We start from the raw sequence: 13,663 nt of genomic DNA, 5'->3' as shown, positions 1-13,663 counted from the left end.
ATAGACCATCCATATAATTGCAATTGCCATGCACCATAGTTAACTATTTCAACATAGTGTAATATTGAATGATCAAAGTTGGGATGAACATTTATGGGTTTTACAAAGAAGCTGATATGACACCGATACTTAAACTTCCCTTTGTAAGGGCACACTAATATCGCACGAGAAACACCTAAGATTTCCAGAAGTTTATTCGTTCGCACATGTTCAACAAGATAGAAAATCCAAAACCTAATAAATAATGGAACACATAAATTGTAAAATGGATTAAGAAACTATATAGAATAATAGAGAGATTGTAAAATGTTCTTCTATATTATTACTGATTAGCTAGGTATTTATACAAGTGGTAAGAATCTAAATAAGGAAAACTAATAAAAGCTAATAAATTTACACTTTTGACTATTAACTATCAATATTTGACTATGACTATTGACTATTTACATTTTTAACACTCCCCACGAGCCTGTAGCACATATATTTTTCATGCCCAACTTGTTATAGATATAGTTTACATCCATTTAAGGCATTAATGAAGGTTTATCAAAGTTGCCTATAAGCCCCGATATAGGCTGTGGAAATTGTGTTCTTTTCTATCTTCTCATGAACATAATAAATTATAGGAAAACTCAATCCAAAACTAAAACACTTCTAACAAGGAACATAATAAATTATGGGAAAACTTAACGCAGGAACCAAAACACGGCTCACAAGACAGATATTAAATTCTCAGAAATCTCGACCCGAAAACCAAAACACTGCTCATAAGATAGATAATAAATTCTGGGAAATCTCAACATGGAAACCAAAACACTGCTCACTTATGGTAAATTCTAGGAAAGTTCGACCCAGAAAACAAAATACTGCTCATAAGACAAATAATAAATTCTGAGAAAACTCAACCAAAACCAAAACATTGGTCATAAGGTAGATAATGAATTTCGGGAAGGGAAAACCCGACCCAAAAACAAAAAAAAAATCATGTGGTTGAACTTCCCAAACCATGCCTGAGGACTTTGTTCCAACCCATATGAAGACGACAAACTTTTCCATACTTCCCTGAGCAACAAACTCATGTGGTTGCTCCATGTAAATTTTCTGAAACGTCCCTATGTAAGAAAGAATGTTTTAATATTCAACCAATTAACAAAATACTATCACGAATTTGTCCAAAGAAATGGAGAAATTCTACTATACACTAGTCTTTAAGTTAGAAAGAATTTCACCCCTCTAAGAAACTCAACACATAATGTGAGAAGAAAAAACCATTGCATAACTCTTTTCTCTCATGTTTTTGTTCGTCTGGGAAATACAACCCAAAAGAACAAAAACACATACCGAGAATCTAAATAAGCTTTGATACCATATAAAAAAATAATAGAGAGAATGAAAATGTTCTTCTATATTATTACTAATTAGCTATAGGTATTTATACAAGTGGTAAAAAGCTAAATAAGGAAAGTTAATAAAAGCTAATAAATTTACATATTTTGACTATTGACTATGACTATTTGAATACGAATATTGACTATTTACATTTATCCATACTGTCACATCCGTGTCCTTAATTTTAATTATTATACCCTAATATTAGGTTACATTATATTTATTTATTGATTGGTGAGTTAATTGGGTATTATGGATATAGTTTGGAGGCTAATTTCATGTTTTAAGTGTAAAATTAAAAGTTTAGGGTAAGTTTTAAAAGACGTTAAAGTTTAGAGGGACCAAAAGGGAAAATATCCCTTATTGGGAACACAAATCCCACAATTTGAGCCCTGCATTTTCCGTAGTTCTATATTCACAAAACCAAAGATTGAATTAATCCCCCCCCACCCCCCCACCCCCCCAAAATGTATCCATTTTCTCTCATTCTTCTTCTTTGAGCATTCAAATCCACCAAGCTTTGATCATACCTTGATATCTAGAGATTGAACCGTCGGATCGAGCTGATTTTTTACAGTAGCTTCTAGACATCCTAATACACATTGTGGTCAGTGTGATTTTGATTTGGATATTCCTACATGGGGTTCGACCTAGGCAGATTATGGTGGTGGATTTGAGGTTTTAATGCATTTTTCTCTCAATTAGTGCTAAAGTAAGTAACTATCAACTACCCTTTTGAGTTTTTATGTATATATATGTATATATAACTCTATATTTTCCAGAAAATTGAATTTTTGTGGTGATTTTTGACATGCATTTGATTAATTGGAGTTTTTATGATTTAGTTTTTAACATGAGTTTAAAGCTAAGTTCAAGTAATTATAAATGTATTTGCATGCCAATTTCAACCTATGAGATATAATTATATATACATATTTTAAGTTTTGTTTTGATAAACTTGGTATATTTGATTAATAGTTGTGTAAGATTTGAGATTTTGAAGAATAAAATTAAAGAAAAGTGTATTGAGAAAATTTATTGAAATTGATTTGTGAACAAAGGTACATGTATATATTAAGTGATTTTCTATAAGTTTATTTCTCAAAGTAAATTTTAGTTTTAATTAAAGATTATTAAAATAGTAATTTTGATGAATTTATGATTTATTGACATAAAGTATATATATGATGATTAATTTCTTTAGTTTGAAGAAATTAAAAATTAGTATTGATAAGTATATCAATACATTATTCATTGGTGATTTTAGTTCAATAATGAATTATAATTTAATATTTTGGAAATGGATTGAGTAAAGATACTTGTGAAATTTTATGATGTTGATTTATGAGTTATATATATATATATATATATATATATATATATATATATATATTTACATATATATATTTCCGATTTTAAGTTACATTATGAAATTATAATATTTTTAGTATCCATCAAGAGTAATCCGGATATGTGGCTTTAATTAAAGTCCGTATTTAGTGAGAAATACGGCCTGTGTACACAGTTGAAAGACCTATCGGGTATGGCAAAAAAGTGTTGAGTAAGACCATGCGGGATAGGCAAATTATGAGATATCTCGATTCTATTATATTGTGGGGATTGATACATACGGGGATTATCTCTCGGATGGATACGGTTTGTGACGTATTTATTGAGATACGATTTATGAAGTATTTATCGAGATATGATTTATGAAGTATTTATTGATATACGATTTGTGATGAATTTATTGATACACAGTTAATGAAGTATTTTATTAAAATACAGTTTATTGATATACGGTTTATGAAATATTTAATGAGATACAGTTTATGAGGTATTTATCGAAATACAGTTTATGAAATATTTATCGAAATACGGTTTATGAAGTGTCTATTGATTTACGGTTGATTTTAGTAAATGGTTAATTGCAAAGGTACTTATTTTATATAGTTGAGATTTTAACCAAATAAATGTATATAGGTATTTTGAACACGAGTTTTATCTTAAGTAATTTAATACATTGATTTACATTTTGACTATGTTTGGTATTTTGAGAAATGATAGCAAACTTGATATTTTAAGTTGCAAATTTTGTTAAAAGTACCATTTGACTATTTTATTATGGTTTAATCTATAAAATGTTCATTTTGAAGAATATGAATTTTATATGATGTATTTTGGAAATTAAAATATATATATATAGTTATTTTGAGTATAAGTATTTTATGTAGTTGATAATTAAAGCTTTTTGTCTTACATTTTTAAATGTTTTAATGTTTTTAGGTGAGAAAGTGTAAGATATAGAGAAGATTACCGACCGATTAGGCGAGGATTGGAAGCTATTACTTATTGATAGAATTATCATTAGAACCTTAGTATTTCAGATGTGATATGATGGAGTTGGTAAATATGTTGAGGTTCTTGAATAACTAATGTAGTTGGAATATTAATTTATTTAGAATATGCATTTAAGAAGAAGGCCTATAAAAGTGATATTTATGATATTTGGATAATTTGGAGACTACTAAGTGTTGAGTGTGATCTTTCTATTTCACGCCCGATGCTCGAGCATTGATATGTATCATGCCCAATTTGTCAATATAGATTATCCAAACCCCATTTAAGGCTTTAACGATGATTTCTCGAAGTTCCCCATTAGTTTCAATATAGGTTGCAAAAATGGTGTTATTTTCTATCTTCTCACGAACATAATAAATTGTGGGAAAACTCCTACTAACTTATTTGATGAGGAATGTGGATCAAAGACGGCCCACTAGGCCTAAATCAATCAGATCCGAGACAACCAAGGCCCTCTAAGCCCATAAGCTCACCACATTCACTATAAATACCCCTACAATGTGAAGGTATCTCTCTTGCTACACACTATTTTATCTCTCTACTTATATACTCCTACTAACTTTAGCATCGGATTGTACACCGGGGGCCTCCCCCGACGCAGGTCCGGCGACCGGAGTGGCAACAACCTCGCCTCATGTACTCGAACCACTATGAAGATCCAACGTCCTCATCAATTGGTGCGGTGATCGTGGAGAACAAGCGATCTTCAGATCCACAACTGCTCACAAGGCGCATTAGGAGAGCCGTTGTAGGTGCCGCGGCCTCGTCCGGAAAACCCGGGGGGTGGACACCGTTGACGACAGATGTTGTGATTGGCATCGAAAGCAACCAATCGCGGAATCAAGCTGCTCGGCAAGGCCGGAGCTCGGAGTATGGAAGAGTCGCCACCCACGAATGGGAAATGAACACCGATCCCTTGCGGGAGACCGGTGAGGGTTCGAAAAATTTAGGTACGAGCCGAGAAGGCTAGCTCCTTTCCGGAGAAAGGCTACTAGGCACCCGACATCGCCCGGTTCTGAACCACCGGCCTCCTACTTAGCATGTTAGGCGTTAACGGACTAATCGCATATTTCTTTAAGTTTAAAATTCATTTGAAACCTTTTCTTTCTCGTTTTGAAAACCGTTTTAAGCATATATTATGGAAAGCCATCTTAGTAAAGAATCACCCATTTACATGAATTAGAATATGTAGAAGAAAGAGGGAGATAGAAGGGAGAATTGGTTTATTTACAACGTGAATTATGCTTTAAGCTGTACATTAAATCTAAATTAATCTCACTCCCCGAAAGAAGATTTATTTACATGGTTCGTACCTTAATCGCCGTTGGAACGATTTAGCTACATTTCAAAACCCCATTAATTTACATGCTTTTCACTCGAATCGCCGTTGGAACGACTCGAGCGTCTGAAAACGTGAAATAAGAAGTTTTAACCCAAAAACGTGATTAAGCATACAAGTCCATTTATTTTCGTACAAAATCGTTTAGATAGGAAAACGATTCAAAACTCTACTATTTACAAGAAAAACGATTTTAATTACAAGGCTCGCTTAATCCGTCGTTGGAACGGATTAAGGTTTCAAAACGTGATATTTTAGGAAGTCGTTTGGAAATGATAAAGAACCAAAAACCTTTTATTTACATTAGGAACCTCTAACAACCCTTAGTTTAAATAACCAAACTGGAATCTCTTTTTGTGATTTGTTTTTTCCCTTTTTCACTCGATTAATCTTTACTTGAACATAATTACAACAATTAATAAATTAAGTCTAAATTCACCCAACCCAAATACATTTGAAATATATACATATAGAAAGTTCAAAAGGAGGATAAATATACATATTTATATAAATATACGTTATGGTAAAAATGGTAATAATACCTATAGATTAAAAAATAAGGTAAGAATAATAATAATAATAATATATATATACTATAGTTATTAACAAGTAAAAATAGTAATAAATATAATACTAGATATGATATACTTTTAGTTCAATTTAAAAAAACATGTAAAAATAATGAATAAGATTCATAAATAAGAAAACTACATTTAAACGAAAATAGTTTTTTTACATAATAGACATATAGAGAATAACCCACCCAAAACAATAAATTGATATGATTTAAATGCCTTTAAAGAAAACATATATGTATACATATAATCTTTACAAAACCAAACAAATGAAAATGATACTCAAAATATACAAAATAAGTAATTATTAGTTATATACTCCCAAAAAAATAATTTTAATAAATATATTACATAATCATATATACATATATATAAGCATGAATGTCAAAAAGTTAAGAAAAATGGCTTAAAATGGCATTTTTCGGATTCCAGCAGCTTTACCGACGGAAAATCCGTCGCTAAACTGCTTTTAGTGACAGAAAAGACAGATTTACAGAAACAGTCCTTATACTTTCCAGATTTATTAAAAAGCTTTAGATCTACTCTATTCTATCATTTTGGTCCCCAAACTACCCAAATCGGGTCATAGTCTATAGCGGAGCTTCCCAAAACGATGTTTTTATTTCAAAACGTTAATTAGGAAGAACACTTTTAAATTCTATATTTACAACGTTTTAGTCCCGAACTACCCTCAAAGGGGGTCACGGTTCGTATGGGGACTTAAAACGAGGTTTTTTATTTCAAAACAAAACCAAACGTTTATTTAATACGAGATGGAAATTAAATGAATGCGGAAGAATAAATAAAAGTGATAAAATAAATAAAATAAATAAATGAACAAAACTATAAATAAAATAAATAAACAAAATAAATAAATTAAACGAGTCTAGTCCTCAGATAATACCTCAAGATCGGTATCGACAGTCGAAGTCGGTTGATTCCACGAGTTGTGATTTTTCGGTGTTTTTTGTAAAATATTTAACTTTTGGAGATTTTCAATTTTTTAGGAAAAAATATTTTTCCCAAAAAATTTACTTTCTCTCTCTAAAAATAATTTTTTTAAGAAAGAGAAGTTCCCCCAAAGACCCCACCCAAATGCATGGGGATTCGTGCCTTTTATAGGCACGGATCCCGAGGTTGGGCGACGCCCGACGCTGGTTGGGCGATGCCCAACCTCTGTTGGGCAAGCGCCCAACTGGTGCTGGGCGGACGCCCAACAATTGTTGGGCGCACGCCCAACTGCTGGTTGGGCAGACGCCCAACTGCTGGTTGGGCGATGCCCAAACTCTGTTGGGCGCGCGCCCAACTGGCATTGGGCGGACGCCCAACCTCTGTTGGGCGGACGCCCAACGCTGGTTGGGTGACGCCCAAACTCTATTGGGCGGACGCCCAGCAATTGTTGGGCACACGGTCGTGCGCCCAACAATTATTGGGCGTGCGCCCTACGATCGTTGGGCGCACACCCAACACTGTTAGGCGCGCGCCCAACGCTGTCGGGCGTGCACCCGACACTCGTTGGGCGCCCACCTGCCAGGGAGCGCCGTTAGCTGCCTGCTAACTGACACCCGACTTCTGGGACCTTCTCGTGATTTTTATTTTTAAACTAATGGAATCAACTGCTTTTGCCGTTTATTGTGGGTTTTGGTCACATGTCCTCCGACTCGGTGTCTACAGTTGCCCCTACTTTTTTATTTTGACAGTGACGTGTGTGTTTTTTCGAAAAAAAAATTTTCGTGAATGCGACACATGCAATGGGAAATATATTAAAGTAAAGGACACATATAGAGTGGGAGGGGAAATACCTGATCTCCATGTCGCAAGATCGTACCTTGTCTTCAGTCTCCATATGGACCGTCCAATCTTAGCCTCTACATCGACCGTATGGGAATATTTCTCCCAACGACCCTTGTCTCGCCGGTACCTAGCTCTTTCTAGCGACCCTAGTCTCTAAATCGACCGCAGGTTATATGGTTCTTCCTAGCGACCCTAATCTCTACATCGACCGCAGGTATATAGCTCTTTCTAGCGACCCTAGTCTCTACATCGACCGCAGGTATATAGCTCTTTCTAGCGACCCTAGTCTCTACATCGACTGCATGTATATAGCTCTTTCTAGCGACCCTAGTCTCTGCATCGACCGCATGTATATAGCTCTTTCTAGCGACCCTAGTCTCTACATCGAACGCAGGTATATAGCTCTTTCTAGCGACCCTAGTCTCTAAATCGACCGCAGGCATGTAGCTCTTTCTAGCGACCCTAGTCTCTAAATCGACCGCAGGTATATAGCTCTTTCTAGCGACCCTAGTCTTTACGTCGACCGCATGTATATAGCTCTTTCTAGCGACCCTAGTCTCTACATCGACCGTAGGTATGTAGCTTCTTCTACCGACCCTAGTCTTTACGTCGACCGCAGGTATATAGCTCTTTCTAGCGACCCTAGTCTCTAAATCGACCGCAGGTATATGTCTCGTTTAGGTCCCTAAGTTGACTCTAAAGCGAGTGATTTTTTTTAGAATGTGTGAATTTTATGCATGTGAAAGGCCAATTATTTTTTTTAGAAATCGTGGATTTTATGCATGTGAGAAAAACATGAATAGTGTACACGAATAGTAAAAATGCGAATAGTGCACGTGAATAGTAAAAACGTGAATTGTGCACGTGTGAATGGAATTAAACAACCTCCAAAAGATAAACACAATAATTCTTAAATTGGGTTAATTTTAACGCAAATGCGCGGAAGAATATAACCCTAAAGAATAACGAATTTTGGTTAAATTCTACGTGAATGCGCGTGAAAATAGAACTTTAAAGGATGACAAACTTAGCTAAATTCTACGTGAATGCGCGCGAGAACAGCACCTTAAAAAATGACGGATTAAGTTAAACCCTACGCCAATTCGGACTATTCTTTCTTAGTGTATCACCATGTCTGGGTCCACCGAGGATATTCATTATCGGTTCGCGTCGCTCCATGCGACGGTGAGGGATCGTTTTATACTTGTTTGTTTTTTTTATATGTGGGTAGTGGTATATGCATGTATGTATGAAATGAATACGCACAAATGACGTTTTACCGCCATTTCAACCTTCTGGTTGTCTCTCGTCGACTAGCATCCCCGCTGTATCCTTCTGCAAAACCCGACTTCCGCCCGTCTCGGTATTTCTGACTCTTTTTTGCCTTTTAATATGTCCTTTACGTTTATTTCCCCCAATATTCTTTGTACTCATGAATCACCTGCGCTTACGCCCATGACATCACCTGTCCTTACGCCCATGACATCATTCCATTTGCTTATAAAAAGGCTTCCCTCTCTTCATTTCTCCCACACTTCTCATCATGGCTGATTCCAATTCTGATGTTCTTCGCTCTTTTATGCGCCGTCTAGATTGGGACATTCTCGATTGTCCACAACTAGCTGCCTTAAAATATTTGCGAGAAGTCAAAATAGATCCCTTCTTAATCCGGGCTACCATCACATTCTGGGACCCTGATTACCATATGTTCTGCTTCGGTCCCCAGGAGCTGTGTCCCCTCTTAGAAGAGTTTGAGGCCATTATGGATTCTCACTTCGTTACCCCTTTTCGACCAGCCTTTCCCGATCCTAACCCCTCGTACCCAAGATTGATGTGCTCCCTCCTCGAGCTTTCCAAGGCCAGGGTCCATTCTCTGACGGACCAGCACCACTTTGTCAAGTTGTCGGATCTCCTCTCTCATATACTGAGCATCTCCCCCTCAACTGTTGGTTTCAATATCTCGGTGAGGTTTCTCCTTCTCAGCCATTACCTCCTAGTATCCTCTACAGGAAAGGGGGATTATCATATTCTGACTTTGCTTCCCTGGCTGGGAAACGGTCACTCTGTTTATCCCACCATCCTCATGGAGACACCGTTAGGCCTGGATGACTGCCAGAGAAGTTGGATGACTGGACGATCCTCCCGTCTGTCCGGGAGCCCTTTGCTACTTCAGGTATACTTTATGCTTCAGTATGTATCTCCTTGAGTTCCATTTGTTCATTCCTTCTTCCTTTCCTTTTTATATTTGGCTTCAAGAGAAGTTTCAAATGATGACTCCCCCTTTGACTCAGTATGACCTCAGTGGACCCTATTCGTCGTATTCACCCAAGTGGCACCTCCATCGGACTTTGAGGGTGCGAGGCATGTCCTTTGACCAATGGAGAATTTTCTTAAAGGGCATTTCTGATCAGGATATCATGTGGATGTGCCCCTGGTGGCATTTGACTAGGGTTTCGACCGGCTTTGGCAGGAGGAGAATGTTTTGCGCTGGTCTTCGCTCATCCTCCTGCTATTATCCCCCACGGGTTTCGCATCAATACAATGTGTTCCAAGCATTTATCCCTGACTTAGGGACGATAGAGGTCCATCCTTTGACGGCCCGGGGCGTGGCGACCCTGGAGGTGAACTAGGACAATCGCTCGGATACCTATAGCTGTTGTTCTTGGCCCAATTATACTCCTGAGGTTCTTGCTTCGTGGACTTGCTCACACTTCACCCCGAGGTTTGGGACCACCTTTGTCACAGATGATTCCTATAAGGCGGGGGTGTTGGCTTTGAAGGTTGGGGCCAGCCAGAGAACTTAGGAGGATTGGGGTTTTGGCTTATGATGACCATTTGGCGGTAGTTGTTGTACCATTTTATGCTTTCCAATAATCCCCGTGTGGGGTTTGTACTCTTTAATGAAGTCGATTGATTGCGGCTTTTCGGTTTGGGTGGGGTTTTAATAAAACTTGCTTTATGAAAGGGGATAAAACTCGTGATTTATAATACAATGCATTCAGTCGATCATAACTATTCCAATCATCCTCTTCAGGTATATTCATGCCTTTATTTATTTACAAACAACAGAAATACTTAGTCAATTATACATTATTTTTGTAATTGCTCAAGACATAACTACTGTTACCAGGACCCACCTTTTTTCGGTTCCCAGCGATTTTTCAACTCTCCTTTTATTATCCCGAAATTTTCAAATGAGTGCCCTCTCGGGTTTTCACTCATTGGGATGTCCCTTATTGTTGCATAGATCGCCCTTTGCGGGTTTTCAATCTGTCGGGAATTTTTATTTTCTCTTTTTTTTCTTTTTTTTCATGAAAAGTATTTCTTAAGCCTATCCAGATTGGTAGGTTCGGAGAACTCCATGCCATCCATAGTAGTTAGCTTCACCGCCCCTTTGCTTAGCATCTTCTTCACAAGAAACGGTCCTTCCCAGTTTGGCCTAAACTTGCCTCTAGGGTCAGTATGCGTCATTCGAATCTGCTTCAGCACCATGTCCCCTTCCTTAATAGGACTCTTAACCTTTTTGTTGAAGGCTCGGGCCATCCTCCTTTGATATAGTTGCACGTGGTAAAGGGCCTCCATCCTTTTCTCGTCGACCAATGCCAACTGTTCATATCGTTTTTTCACCCATTCCGCTTCAGGAATCTCTACTTCTATCGCGACTTTCAGCGATCGCTTCTTAATCTCGATCGGCAGAACTGCTTCTGCCCCATATACCAAGGAGAACGGTGTTGCCCCAGTAGATGTTCTAATAGTCGTGCGGTAGGCCCACAAAGCAAGTGGAAGCTGTTCGTGCCAATTCCGATGTGACTCTACGGTCTTTACGAGAATCCTCTTAAGGTTCTTATTAGCTGCCTCTACTGCCCCATTAGCTTGTGGACGGTATGGGGAAGATCTGTGATGCTCAATACCATATTCTTGGAAGAGATTTTTCACTTCTCCCTGAAACTGGACCCCGTTATCCATGATCATGTGATGAGGCACCCCGAACCTGGTGATTAGATGCTTTTCGATAAACTTCCTCATCTGCTTTGATCCCAACTTACTAAACGATTCTGCCTCTGCCCACTTGGTGAAGTAATCAATGGCAACTGCGATGAACTTGTGTCCGTTTGATGCATTAGGCCTCACCTCGCCGATGATATCGATGCCCCAAGCTGCAAACGGCCAAACGGGTGCCAACACGTGCAACTCCATAGCTGGCAGGTGATTATAATCCCCGTGGATTTGACAACCATGGCATTTCTTCGCATATTTATTGCAATCTCTTTCCATGGTGAGCCAATAGAAGCATTGTCTTACGATTTTCTTTGCTAACACTACTTCTCCCATATGGGCTCCATAAATTCCCGAGTGCACTGACTCCATCGCTTCACGGGCTTCTTCCTCATCTAAACATCTCAATTGTAACCCATCAGCGTGCCTTTTATAAAGCAAATCTTTGTGGATGACAAATTTCTGAGCTAACCTTTTGATCACGGCCTGATCCCTAAGTTCTGATTCTGCCAGGTAAGTCCCATGTTTCATGAAGTTCACGATGTCGAAATACCAAGGCTTTCCATCCACTCCTAATAACATTACATCTTCATAGCATGGTTTGTGAGACCTCCTCAATACTAGAGGCTTCGAGGCAAGGTTCCGTGGATTATCCCATACCGACAGCAACGTGGCCAAAGCATCTGCCGCTTGGTTCTGTGCTCGAGGAATATGATAAAAGCGACATTCACTGAACCTCTGCGCCAACCCCTCTATCTGATCTAAGTATGGGCGCAACCTTTCTTCTCTTACTTGCCAATTTCCCTGGGCTTGTTCGATGATCAACTTTGAATCGCCCCAGATTTCGACATACAATGCTCCAAGTGCTGCTAACGATTCCAACCCATAGATGCACGCTTCATACTCGGCCATATTATTGGTGAGAGGAAATGACAACTTCTTTGCCATAGGGATCCTTTCCCCTTCTGGTGAGATAAGTAACACTCATACCTCGGCTCCATTCGAGTTAACCGCTCCATCAAAGAACATTTTCCACGGTATAACTTCTATTGCGTTCAGGTGCTCGTCGGGAAAATCATAGTTTATCTCTTCTTCCTCCGCACTTAGGGGCTTATTGGCCAGAAATTCCGCTACGACTCTCCCCTTGATAACCTTCTTCGTCACATATTCGATGTCGAATTCTGACAAGAGCAACAACCATCGGGCCAGCTTCCCCGTTAAGGATGGAGTTTGGTACAGATACTTCACGGGATCCATCTGGGAAATAATGATCACTTTGTAAGACTGAAAATAGTGCCGCAGCTTCTTCGTTAGCCATACCACTGCCACGCACGTCTTTTCGATCATATTATACTTAAGCTCGTATTCCAGGGACTTTTTACTCAGATAATACATCGGATGCTCCACCCCGGTGTCCCCTTCCTGGGCCAACATTGCTCCAATGGATCGCTCCTCGATCGCTACATATAGGAGAAGTGGTTTTCCGAGTTTAGGCGGTCTCAAAACCGGTGGATTAGTCAAATAGGCCTGGATGCTCTCCAACGCTTGCTGGCATTTATCGTTCCAAACCGTCGGTTGATCTTTCAGTAGCAGCTTAAAGATTGGTTCGCAGATTGCGGTGAGTCGTGCTATGAACCGACTGATATACTGAACCTGCCCCAGGAATCCTCTCACTTCTTTCTCATTCTTCGGGGCCGGCATTTCCTGTATGGCCTTCACTTTGTCAGGATCCACCTCAATCCCCTTGTTACTGATTATATAGCCTAGGATTTTCCCCGATGAAACGCCAAAGAAGCACTTCTTCGGGTTCAACCTTAGCTTGAACTTTGCAATTCGGGCCAAAAATTTCTCAAGTGCCGCGAAATGCCCTTCTCTTATATCTGATTTGACCATCATGTCATCCACATAGACCTCCACCTTTTTGTTTATCATGTCGTGGAACAGTGCCGTAGCCATTCGCTGATAAGTTGCCCCGGCATTTTTCAAACCAATCGGCATAACTCTATAGCAGTAGCTCCCCCACTCAATAGTGAACGAGGTCTTTTCTTTGTGCTTCTCGGCCATCTGAACCTGCATGTAGCCCATGAAACCATCCATGTTCATGTGCAAGACGCTTGATGCTGCACTGTCAATCAACACGTCGATGTGAGGCAACACAAATTCATCTTTGGGGCAAGCCTTGTTGAGATCTCTGTAATCGACACACATT

Source organism: Euphorbia lathyris, chromosome 3 (genome assembly GCF_963576675.1).
Source record: "Euphorbia lathyris chromosome 3, ddEupLath1.1, whole genome shotgun sequence".
Classification (NCBI taxonomy): domain Eukaryota; kingdom Viridiplantae; phylum Streptophyta; class Magnoliopsida; order Malpighiales; family Euphorbiaceae; genus Euphorbia; species Euphorbia lathyris.
Note: the sequence above shows the minus strand (reverse complement) of the source record.